The sequence below is a fragment of the Hyla sarda genome, chromosome 3, assembly GCF_029499605.1.
Source record: "Hyla sarda isolate aHylSar1 chromosome 3, aHylSar1.hap1, whole genome shotgun sequence".
Classification (NCBI taxonomy): Eukaryota; Metazoa; Chordata; class Amphibia; order Anura; family Hylidae; genus Hyla; species Hyla sarda.
Window position 1 is genome coordinate 256482892 of NC_079191.1, and position 12742 is coordinate 256495633.

The following is a 12742-nucleotide window of genomic DNA, read 5'->3' on the forward strand; positions in this document are numbered from 1 at the left end:
TTTGGCCTTGTGGGAATACGTTTACAGAGACTTAAAAGCTGAAATAGTTTATGATAAGTAAATAATAACTGTTATCATTTTATTGGATTTCAGAAATGCACCAGGGACCAAACTCACAAAGACTCTTCCACATTGAGACTGAAGTTTATCTAAAGCCAGTTAGTGTTAATGAAATCTATTTATCTCAGTGTAATCTCTTACAAGTTGTTGTGATATGAACCTATTACCAGTCAAAGCAAAACTTTTATTACTTATTACATATGTAATAACCTGGGGATCGCAATTTAAAAGGACAAGTCTTCATATAGACTGAAACGGAAAGGACTGTGTGAGAGAAAAAGTGCCTTGTTCTCGATGAGGCCACTATCAATAGTGTCCCAGTGGCATAGCATGTTAGGGGTCAGAGGGCAGTTACCCTAGGCTCAAAATTTAAAGGCAAGCTGCACCACAGAAGTCTCCAGAGAGGAGGTAAATGCAGGAGGGATCATGTGACTACTAAATTCCATATATATAATAAGCGGCTGAGGTGTACCATAACCGCAAACAAGGGCACGCCTATAGAGGGCATACCCTATAATACAAATGGAAAAGTAAAATTGAGGGTTGGGTGGGTGCACGAATGCAAGACATGCCCCAATGAAGGGGATTAGTGGGCATTATATAGGCCCACGCCCCTCCCACAAACACAGCCCTGCAGGCTTAACCATTTGTGCTCAGGGCTTAAAATGTGACTACTTACCGGTAACCACCTTACAATAACACATAAATACCATATACATAATAAGCGGCTGAAGTGTGCCATAACCACAAACGAGGGCACGCCTATAGAGGGCAAAAAGCAAGACAAGTGGGTATAATAACATTTATTTGTTATACCACAATTACATTGCCAAAACTTAAACACCTGTGACATTTTAAGCCGAGGAACATATCTCGCATAACAAGACGAATTCCATCTACCCATTTATATGATGATATGCGCTGGAACCTTGTGCTGTGATGCTGCTGAGGTGGCACCAAATCGGAAAGAATGCCCCGAAAGAGAAGTAGGATTACAACCCAATGTTTTAGCTAAGATACGTATGTGTTTTATGAAATTACTGGTCCTTAGAAAAGCATTGTAAAAAGAAAGATTAGAACCTGTACCATGAACCCTTATCTACCTATGACTTGTTCTTAAGTGATACTGACATGCTCCCATGTGAACCAAAATGCACCGGGAGCCGAAAGTATTTCATCACCCGTGCATTCTGAACACATTCCATAATATGAAACTCAGAGGATTGCAGCTTGTCCCTAGTAGCAACATGACTACAGAAGGAATCTAATGACCTGTAGACGTGACAGGACTTTGTGTAATAATCGTGCCTGTAGATGTGATGGTGTTTGTGTAACCATATGATCAGGAGACTATCGTGATTAGACAGATATAGTACAATATGTAACTGCAATAACCTAACTAAGGACCTAGAAAGGGGTGACCATGGTTTACTCTGTGTACAAAGAGCTTGCGCACGAAACCTACATAAACAACATGCTACTTACTTACCGATACCTGGTCCTTAAATTCCTTATGACACTGTGTTGAACCAAGATGATCTGAATACCTTCTCTGGAAGTAGAAGACTGCTTCACCTCAATAGCCTAAAATCTAAGTGGCAAAATACAATTGAGTAGGTAGGTAACAAAGGCTTCCATTAACATCTGGTGCCATCCTGACATACCCCAATTGATAAAAGTGACAGAATGAAACAGATCTAATGGGATGAATAAGTTGAATTCTTACACTACTCGATAGTAGCACTACTCAAATCCTGTGAAGCCATCTAACCTGTATACCTGTATACTTAACTATGCTAACATGACCAATGGCAGCTGTTGACCCGACATAACTTGTAAAACCATTGTGCCCACAAATGCAACAAGTCTTACGCAACCATCATGCCTGTAGTTGAGACAGGACATAGCATAACCATCATGCCCATAGTTACATAGTTCATAAGGTTGAAAAACACCAGAGTCCATGAAGTTCAACCTACAGTGGGGCAAAAAAGTATTTAGTCAGCCACCAGTTGTGCAAGTCCTCCCACTTAAAAATATGAGAGAGGCCTGTAATTTTCATCATAGGTATACCTCAACTACGAGGGACATAGTGAGAAAAAAAATCCATAAAATCATATTGTCTGACTTAAAAGAATTTATTTGCAAATTATGGTGGAAAATAAGTATTTGGTCACCTACAAACGAGCAAGATTTCTGGCTCTCACAGTCCTGTAACTCTTTCTTTAAGAGTCTCCTCTGTCCTCCACTCGTTACCTGTATTAATGGCACCTGTTTGAACTTGTTATCAGTATAAAAGACACCTGTTCACAACCTCAAACAATCACACTCCAAATTCCAATATGGCCAAGATCAAAGATCAATGTTTAGCTGCTGAAGAAAGGTCCTAAGGAGGACCTGAAATGCGTCCAGCTTCAACCACAAACAATCCAAGTGCCACATCAACCTTTTCCACAAGAATACAACAGAGAACCGCTGCAGTATCCAAGGACTGAGCCCACTGCTGCTGCTGCACATCTGAGACGGCCGAGTCTCTAGCAGCGCACCCTCTGCCCAGGGACTAGGACTCGTCTGGCGATCAGCGCAATCTACAGAAGGTACCCATTCTGACTACACTTTTAAAGCGCTCTTCTTATTGAACTTAACACTGCCGCTGCACAATTGGGAGATGGCTGTGTCTCCAACAGCGAGCCCTCTGCATAGAGGATCCAGATTTGTTACATTGTAAAGTCAATTGATACAATTGCCACTAACTAACTTTGCACAAATCACTGCATTCTTTATTCAAGAAATTTACTATTTGTTCTAACTGGATACAAAATAATTGTGGAAATAGCGAACCAAGACTATCAGAGAAATCACAGCGTTTTAACAATTTGCTAAACCATTGCTTTCATTCCTATGGATGTGTGGACACTTATTTAAATGATTATTTTATGTGTTTTAAAAGCCATATTTTATTGTAATAACCCTTTTTATTTGCCATGATTTTAATTTTATTGTATTAACCATTGAACAACCATTTTGTGTTTCTGTTGATTCACAAGGGCCCTGTGATTCACAGTTCACAAGTATACTAACTTTATACATTATATACTGAAATAAACATACGTTATCCTAATATTCACGACTCTGAGACCCAATTTCTGTATTCTATTACACTCCAAATTCCAATATGGCCAAGATCAAAGAGCTGTCAAAGGACACCAGAAACAAAATTGTAAACCTGCACCAGGCTGATAAGGATGAATCTGTAAAAGGCAAGCAGCTTGGTGAAGAAATCAACTGTGGGAGCAATTATTAGAAAATGGAAGACATACAAGACCACTGATAATCTCCCTTGATCAGGGGCTCCACACAAGATCTCACCCCATGGTGTCCAAATGATCACACAAATGGTGAGAAAAAATCCTAGTGAAGGACCTGCAGAGGGCTGAGACCAAAGTTACAAAGGCTACTGTCAGGCCCAATGCCTGATTATTGAATCCTACATGTGTATTATAATTGTATCTGTGTGTAATGTATTATCCAAGACATGGGTGAGGGGTCATTCAGACGGTGTACTCTTTGTTTTTGTGCATTGCATTTTATTGGGGGGTCTGGCTGTTTGGCATCTCCTTTGAAGTCATGCACCCTGGTCCCATCATATAATCAAACAGATAAGGGGTCAGGAAGAGAGATGCCCCACCTGGTGGGATCAGAGGGGAGGGGGGGGGGGAGAATGGAGTTTCCCTCCAAAGAAGCAGATAAGACTTAAAATGCAGGACTCAATTGTTGTTCAAGGCTGTGCCACAAGCTGACAAGAGCTGGACTCTCACTCACAAGGACGGCTATACCATTATGCTGTAAGGACTTCATTTTTGCTTTCTGAACTTGGCTTACCAAACTCTTTTATATATTTTTGTACCACTATGTCATTTGTTTCTGTGTATATATATATATATATATATATATATATATATATATATATATATATAGCCCTGTGATACCTTTTATCAGATTAAATGTTTAATTAATCAGCTCTGGTCTTTGATCTCTAAATATATGAGCTCACCTTTCTGAAGGAAGCTCTGGTGAAACCCGTTTATCTAAGAGTTAATTTGGTGACTTGCTGGGACTAGTAGTGGATACCCAGAGGTCTGGCGGCTTTAACCCTTGCACCATCACACACTCTCTAATGTCTTGGCTGGACCGATAGGGTGTGATCGTGACAACTGGTGGCAACGTCAGGATATATTTAGAGATTTTTAGTGCTTGCTGGATTTTACCTGTAAGGAAATCTTTGCGCTAAAAATAAATTGCATACATATTCTTGTGTGTAAATTCCAAAGACAGAGCTCAGTGCTGGTTTAAAAGACATACAAAAAGAGTGCAAGACAGTTCTGCCCTCCCCATCTCCTGTTTTACCTCCTCTGTCTCATCTTGGAAATATGGAAGCATATCGCAAGCAGTCCAAGCCTGCACTGGAGCTAATGTGCCAAGAAAAGTACATCCCTACTGCAGGAAAGAACAAGGATCAACTTATTGCTGATCTTGTGGAGTATGATGCCCGTGCAGAAGAGCTGAGTGACATGAGACAAAGTCATACAGCTGGAACTGCCATCCAAGGAATGATATCTCCTGGGGAATACAACATTACTCCCCATCAGGACAATACTCCACATGAGGCCTTGGACTCTTATATGCGGACTGCCTTACAACACCTTGGGAGTGTGGATGCTAATATGAAACTCCAATTGCTTCTCCAGTACCAAACTGCAAAGAGAGAGGCACGGGCTGCAGAGAGAGAGGCACAGATACGAGCTGCAGAGAGAGAGAGAGGCACAGATAAGAGCTGCAGAGAGAGAGGCGGCAGAAAGAGAGGCCCAGCGGAGGCTTGAATTGGAGGTTCTGAGGCTGAGAGGCATAGGCGTGCGCACGGGGTACACCCTAATCAAAACCAGGCACACCCTAATCAAGCCCAGGGGGGCATCCTAGGCCACCACTGAGCAGCTCACAGAGGACCCCCCCCCCCCCCCCCCCCCCCCCGCGTCACATTCGGGACATCCCTGTGTCCCGAAAGATCTTTTCGGCACACAAGGATGTCCCGGTTACCTTTCTACAGCGGCCCCCGTGTTAACTTTAAAAACACAGGGGCCGCCGGGAAGTAGCGCACGCAGGGACGTCATTGACGTCCCGTGCGTGCGCCCATAGAAACGGAGGAGCGGAGATTCAAGGAAGAGGATGCGCGCGCCGGCCGGAATGGTAAGTGACCAACACGAGCTGGCAGCATGTCTTCTTCAGTGTTCCGACCACCGGTCCTCCAGTCCCGGGACCTACTGCTATGGTCTATAGGCCATAGCAGTAGATCGTGACCCCGGACCGGAGGACCGGTGGTCGGAACACTGAAGTGGGGCAGTACACAGATATACAGCCTCCAGCCATACACTGTATATGCCTGAAGGCTGTATGTCTGTGGGGAACTGTACTGCACCTAATGTGGGGAACTATACTGCACCTAATGTGGGGGAAACTATACTGCACCTAATGTGGGGGAAACTATACTGCACCTAATGTGGGGGAAACTATACTGTACCTAATGTGGGGGAAACTATACTGTACCTAATGTGGGGGAAACTACTGCACCTAATGTGGGGGAAACTATACTGCACCTAATGTGGGAGAAACTATACTGCACCTAATGTGGGGGAAACTATACTGCACCTAATGTGGGGGAAACTATACTGAACCTAATGTGGGGGGAACTATAATGCACCTACTGTGGGGAACTGTAGTGCACCTAATGTTGAAAGATATACTGCACCTAATGTGGTGGAACTATACTGCACCTAATGTGGGGAACTATACTGCACCTAATGTGGGGGAACTATACTGCACCTAATGTGGGGGAACTGTAGTGCACCTAATGTTGAAAGATATACTACACCTAATGTGGTGGAACTATACTGCACCTAATGTGGAGAACTATACTGCACCTAATGTGGGGAACTATACTGCACCTAATGTGGGGAACTATACTGCACCTAATGTGGGGGAACTATACTGCACCTAATGTGGGGGAACTGTACTGCACCTAATGTGGAAAGATATACTGCACCTAATGTGGGGAACTATACTGCACCTAATGTGGGGGAACTATACTGCACCTAATGTGGGGGAACTATACTGCACCTAATATGGGGGAACTATACTGCACCTAATGTGGGGGAACTATACTGCACCTAATGTGGGGGAACTATACTGCACCTAATGTGGGGGAACTATACTGCACCTAATGTGGGGGAACTATACTGCACGTAATGTGGGGGAACTATACTGCACGTAATGTGGGGGAACTATACTGCACCTAATGTGGGGGAACTATACTTCACCTAATGTGGGGGAACTATACTGCACCTAATGTGGGGGAACTATACTTCACCTAATGTGAGGGGACTATACTGCACCTAATGTGGGGGAACTATACTGCACCTAATGTGGGGGAACTATACTGCACCTAATGTGGGGGAACTATACTGCACCTAATGTGGGGGAACTATACTTCACCTAATGTGGGGAACTGTACTGCACATAATGTGGGGAACTGTACTACACCTAATGTGGGGAAACTATACTGCACCTAATGTGGGGAAACTATACTGCACCTAATGTGGGGAACTGTACTGCACATAATGTGGGGAACTGTACTACACCTAATGTGGGGGAACTGTACTGCACTTAATGTAGGGGAACTGTACTGGTGCAGTACAGTTCCCCCACATTAGGTGCAGTACAGTTCCCCCACATTAGGTGCAGTACAGTTGCCCCTCATTAGGTGCAGTACAGTTCCCCCACGTTAGGTGCAGTACAGTTCCCCCACATTAGGTGCAGTACAGTTCCCCCACATTAGGTGGCACCTAATGTGGGGGAACTGTACTGCCAACCTAATGTGGGGGAACTGTACTGCCAACCTAATGTGGGGGAACTGTACTGCCAACCTAATGTGGGGGAACTGTACTGCCAACCTAATGTGGGGGAACTGTACTGCCAACCTAATGTGGGGGAACTGTACTGACAACCTAATGTGGGGGAACTGTACTGCCAACCTAATGTGGGGGAACTGTACTGCCAACCTAATGTGCGGGGACTTATACTGCACACCTAATGTGGTGGGACTTATACTGCACCTAATGTGAGGGAACTATACTGCACCTAATATGGCGGGACTTATACTGCACCTAATGTGGGGGAACTATACTGCACCTAATGTGGGGGAACTATACTAACTGTGTGTATATATACATATATATGCACGCGCGTGGCGTGAGTTTGTGCTTTAGGGTGCACACCCTAATGCAATAGGCTGCGCACGCCTATGCTGAGAGGGGATGCTTTATCTGCACGCAGTGATGTGCAGGATCAAGGAGACCACAAACCTTGCTTGGGACATTTCCCCATGTTGGAGAAAGATGGTGATCTGGATGTGTTCCTGAGGGGATTTGAAAAGGTTTGCTGGCAGTTCCATCTACCTAAGGAACAGTGGGGACGATATCTAACCCCACGGCTGCGAGGGAAAGCTCTGGATGTGTTTGCATCGCTTCCCTCTGAAAGTGACCAGGACAATGAGGCAATAAAATCTGCCCTGCTCAAAAGTTTTAATCTGACTCCAGAGGCTTATCGGAAAAGATTTAGGACTTTGCAACAAAGTGCCACAGAAAGCTGCACTCAACATGCAGGTCAGCTAAGGACTGCTTTCAGGCAATGGACTGGGGGCTTACAAGTCACTACCTATGAGGCCCTGGAGGACTTGATGCTCCTGGATCAGATTCTCCAAACACGGAGCTTTGAAGCCAGAGAGTGGATTTTGGACCGCAAGCTCAAGGCAGCAATAGAAGCAGCCAAACTAGGAGATGACTTTGCCAATAACCGGGCGCCAGCAGCAAAGCGTGGATCTGCACAAGCTGGAGCAAGTACCTGGAGGGGAGCCACACACCCACAGAGCACCACCAGCAGCACCAAGCCAGCCGAAAAATTGCCATCAGCACCAAAAGCAACAGGAGCCACATTGGGTCAGGGGGACACCTGCCGATGTTACAGATGCAACAATATTGGGCACCTGAGTGCCACTTGCCCCAACAAAAAGAATTCTCCACCAGTAGCTGGAGGACACACAGCCGTTCTTCTGGTGTCCGGAGCGGTGGAGAAAAGAGCGGATAACCTGCAGAGTGTAACTGTGGGTGACCAGGTGACAGCGGGTTTGCGAGATTCTGGAGCCTCCTTTACCTTGGTGCGGCCTGAAGTGGTGGATACAGAGGACATCATCCCTGGAAGAACCATGGCTTTAAAAGGAATTGGAGGTGTGCGGCCTGCTGTGCCCATGGCCGTGTGTACCTGGATTGGGGTACAGGCAAAGGTTTGCAGGAGGTGGGGGTCTCTGAGGACATCCCTGTTAATGTTCTGCTGGGGAATGATTTGGGTCGGATGCTCTGTCATTATGCTCGAGAGGACACTACCTGCACACCGGATGGGCTAGGAGAGAGCCCTGTTCATTCTGAGGTACTGTGCGAGACTTTGGGAGACAGTGTGAAATGTGGTAACTGGAAGGGAGTGCAGGGGATTGATAAATGTTTACCTGTGACTGAACCAGTAATGTTTTCCAAAAGTGAAATGGGGTGTATTGTAAAATGTGGTGACAATGAATTGCCAATGCCAAAACCTAGTGGAGATGGGCTAGGGGGAGGGGTTGGTGTGCCCCTGGTGACATTTAAGGATGAGGGACCAGCAGTGAGTGATATGTCCCAATCCTGTGAGCCTAAGGAGGAGGAGGGAAGGAGTGCTAGCCCTGTGTATGATGCCTGTAACATTGTTATGTCTGGAACTGAGGGGGAGGAAGGTAAACCCCAGGGAGGCATACCAATGGTGGCAGTGGTAATGCGTTAGCAGCGTGCCAGGGCTGCAGCTTTAACCCCTTAAGGACGCAGGACGTAAATGTACGTCCTGGTGCGGTGGTACTTAAAGCACCAGGACGTACATTTACGTCCTAAGCATAACCGCGGGCATCGGAGCGATGCCCGTGTCATGCGCGGCTGATCCCGGCTGCTGATCGCAGCCAGGGACCTGCCGGCAATGGCCGATGCCCGCGATCTAGCGGGCGTCAGCCATTAACCCCTCAGGTGCCGGGATCAATACAGATCCCGGCATCTGCGGCAGTGCGCGATTTGAATGAATGATCGGATCGCCCCCAGCGCTACTGCGGGGATCCGATCATTCAGAACGCCGCACGGAGGTCCCCTCAACTGCCTCCTTGCGGCTCCCGGCGTCTCCTGCTCTGGTCTGAGATCGAGCAGACCAGAGCAGAAGATCGCCGATAACATACCTGTACAGGTAACACTGGTGAATAGGACCTGATTGGTCCAAATACCGGGCACACAGGTGCATTATAACCTGTGAAGCCATGATAGGTGGAATGATGTAAGTAGGTGGTCCTAATGGGTATATATACCGAGATGGTGGATCAGAAAGTTGATGCCCATTTTCCCTCCTGAAGATGCTACGGATGTAGTGAAACATGTAGAGGGGGCGTTTATAGCATTTTAATCAGCGGGAGTTGGTGTGCTATCTACGGTGGTACTGCAGCCCACCTGGGATAATTGATACATACACAGTGGTCAACTGGACTAAATCCAAATACTATTACAAAGCACACCAACCCGTGTTTTTAAGTCAATACACTCATCATTTAATTTACACTTATTATTTATAATTCTAATTTGAACACTAATAAAAGTTAAGTTTTAGGGGTGGGATTCAACAAGGGTATCAGTGACCCTGGGTCTTCCAGGGTCAAAGGTGTTTCTTCATTATAGGCCCACGCCCCTCCCACAAACACAGCCCTGCGGGCTTAACCACACACCTCTTACATCCCCTAATTTAGATGATGCCTAAATCTAGACATGACCCATCCCATTCACAGCCTCTTCCTGCTCTGTATATACAGCATTCTCACACCAGTCCTGATGAAAGTAAAGAGAGCATCGACGTATACAGCATATGCATCATGCTCACTACTGTACAGGAACAGGGAGTCATACTAGTGTAGTATGCCACAGAAATAGAGCAGCACATCTGTGTAACCTGTCTATGCTCAGTGGTCTTAGGCTCTGTTGACACGATGAAATTTCCACGCGGAGACTCCCCATGCGGAAATTTCACAAACTAGGGGGAACGCACAGGAATGCGCCGTCTCATATACGACCGCACAAAGAGTGAACGTGTCATTCTTTGTGTGGACACGGAAAATAGAAATTCCTGTGCCGGAAACATCTGGCATGAAGATTCCACCATGTGCACAGCACAGGAGAATCCCATTGAATTCCCAGAAATTCTAAGGTGTGAAAATGGCCTAACACTAACTTCACAGGACTCTACCCGCTAGAGTTCCACAAATAGCAAAAAACTTCAAAAAGTCTAATTTTTTCCCCTCAGTTTCCATAGTGTTCACCGACATGGTGGGGTTTGGCATGAAGGGCCAATGTCACTCTACTAATAACAGGTAAGAGCTAGCTCAGAACTAGTGAAGACTTCCTCCCATTAAGAGGCTGGCGCCTCCTCATAAAGCCAGGGAACTTCTGCCCTAGTGGGGGATTGATTTAGGCTGGCGTGTAAGATGCTGGTTTTGATAAATATTCCCCTAAATGTGTAGCAAGTATGTTCCTGCTGTGATATTCAGACAGTAATATTAAGCACAGATTTATCAAATTGTATAAGAAAAAAACTGGAATGATTTCCACACAGCAACCAATCATAGCTCAGCTTTCTTTTTATCACAGCTCGATAAGACAGGAAAGCTAAGCTGTGATTGGATGCTTGGGGAAGATCATGCCAGTTTTTCTCTTACACAGTTTAATAAATCAGGGTCCCCTCAAAGATGCAGGATGTACAGCCAAGACCAAGGGGTCCTGAGTGCTATCAAAAAAGGCTGTAATCTTGCTTTAACCCTTTAGATGCCACATTCATAATTGATTGCACTGTCAAATGTGGTAAATATAATTGCCGGTTAGCTCAGAGAGCTGAAATTGCAGGGTCCAGATCAGCTGAGAGGAGGGGCAGAGTGTTTATACCTGTTCCATCCAATCAGTGCTTCAAAAATGCAGGCAGTCTCAGTAGCCTGCACTAATGGAGTACTGATAACACAGATCATGCTATGGTACAGCATTGGACAGTGTATGCAATTGCAAGATTGCATATAATAGTTCTCTATAAATAAAATGTAAAAAATAAATAGGCAATAAATGTGAATAGGCCCCTTCCCTATAAAATGTAAAAAATAAATAGGCAATAAATGTGAATAGGCCCCTTCCCTAGTAAAAGTTTATTCACACCCCTTTTCCCATTTTTTAAATATATAATGCAAACAAAAATAAACATGGGTCTACAGAATAAAGATACAGTAACATATCATTTTTACCTAAAAGAGCACTGCATAAAAAATGGAAGCCCCCAAAATATCTGGGGTTTTAGTGATGTAATTACAAAGGTGGTGCAAAAAACAAGTCCTCATATGGGTCTATAGGTGTAAATTTGAATGCATTATGGCTATTAGAAAATGAGGAGAACAAGAAAGAGCAAATATTAAAAATCCCTGCGTCTTTAAGGGATTAAAGTGATCAGAAGGCAGTTGCACTGTTACTAGCCATTCAATGGATTAGTGCACAAAATATGCACAAGAAACTTCCCACTGGCGCACTCTGTGTGGTGTAGGGGTGTTGCAATAATGTTACAGGGTCTGGTGGTATTAACCCTTGATTTGTGGTGACGCCAGGATGCGGTTGTTTGGTATAGAAGGTCCTGCCAACAACCAGCCCAAAAACGGCAGGATAATAAACGGAATGTCCACAGCAGGATTTATGAGATAACTGGAACTTTTACTGAACTTCCTGTGCAAACAGTCTTTACAATTAAACAGTTTCTCTTGAGGTAACCGGGATGCAGGTTCCTGCACGGTTTAGTGGCTGCTGGTTCTTTAGGCTTTGGCTTAGGTGAGATGAATTGAGATATGCTGATTGTGCTTGCTTTAGATCCGTGAGATAAGAGAGCAGGAACAAGAGCCAAGAGAATGAATTTATAGACTACAGCCCCTTATATACTACGGAGGCTAGACCAATCCAATTGGGTGCAAAGCCTGTAGGTCCTGAACCCAATGAACTCTGGGTACATCACATGACATTATCACATGACCCAGGAAGGTCCTATACATTTATACAACCATTATAATTTATCACACGACTTAGGAAGGTCCTATACTATATACACCTCTATATACCGACTGAGCAATATACAGGAACACATTTATATGAGGCGAACAAGGGGCAAGCCCTGCAGAATAGCCCTGTGGAATGGAGGGACTTTAGCTGAGGGGACTTAAGACAGGGACAGGACAATGTCCTGTACCGGGATACCACATCTGCATAGAAAGGCATCTGCACCAGAAAAATATGCTTCTTACATGCGGCAAGCACAAACACAATTGCTACATATGGCTGCCTGAAAGCTCTGTACAGATTCTGCTGTAAGAGTGTCTGGCTTCTTTAGTGTCTCCAGTGCAGAGGTGCCAGGCTGGCGTTATGTGTCTACTAAAGCATACTTGCAAGATCTCAGAGATCTTGCTTCATAAGCCTCCTGCAAGACCCCACCCCCCCACCCC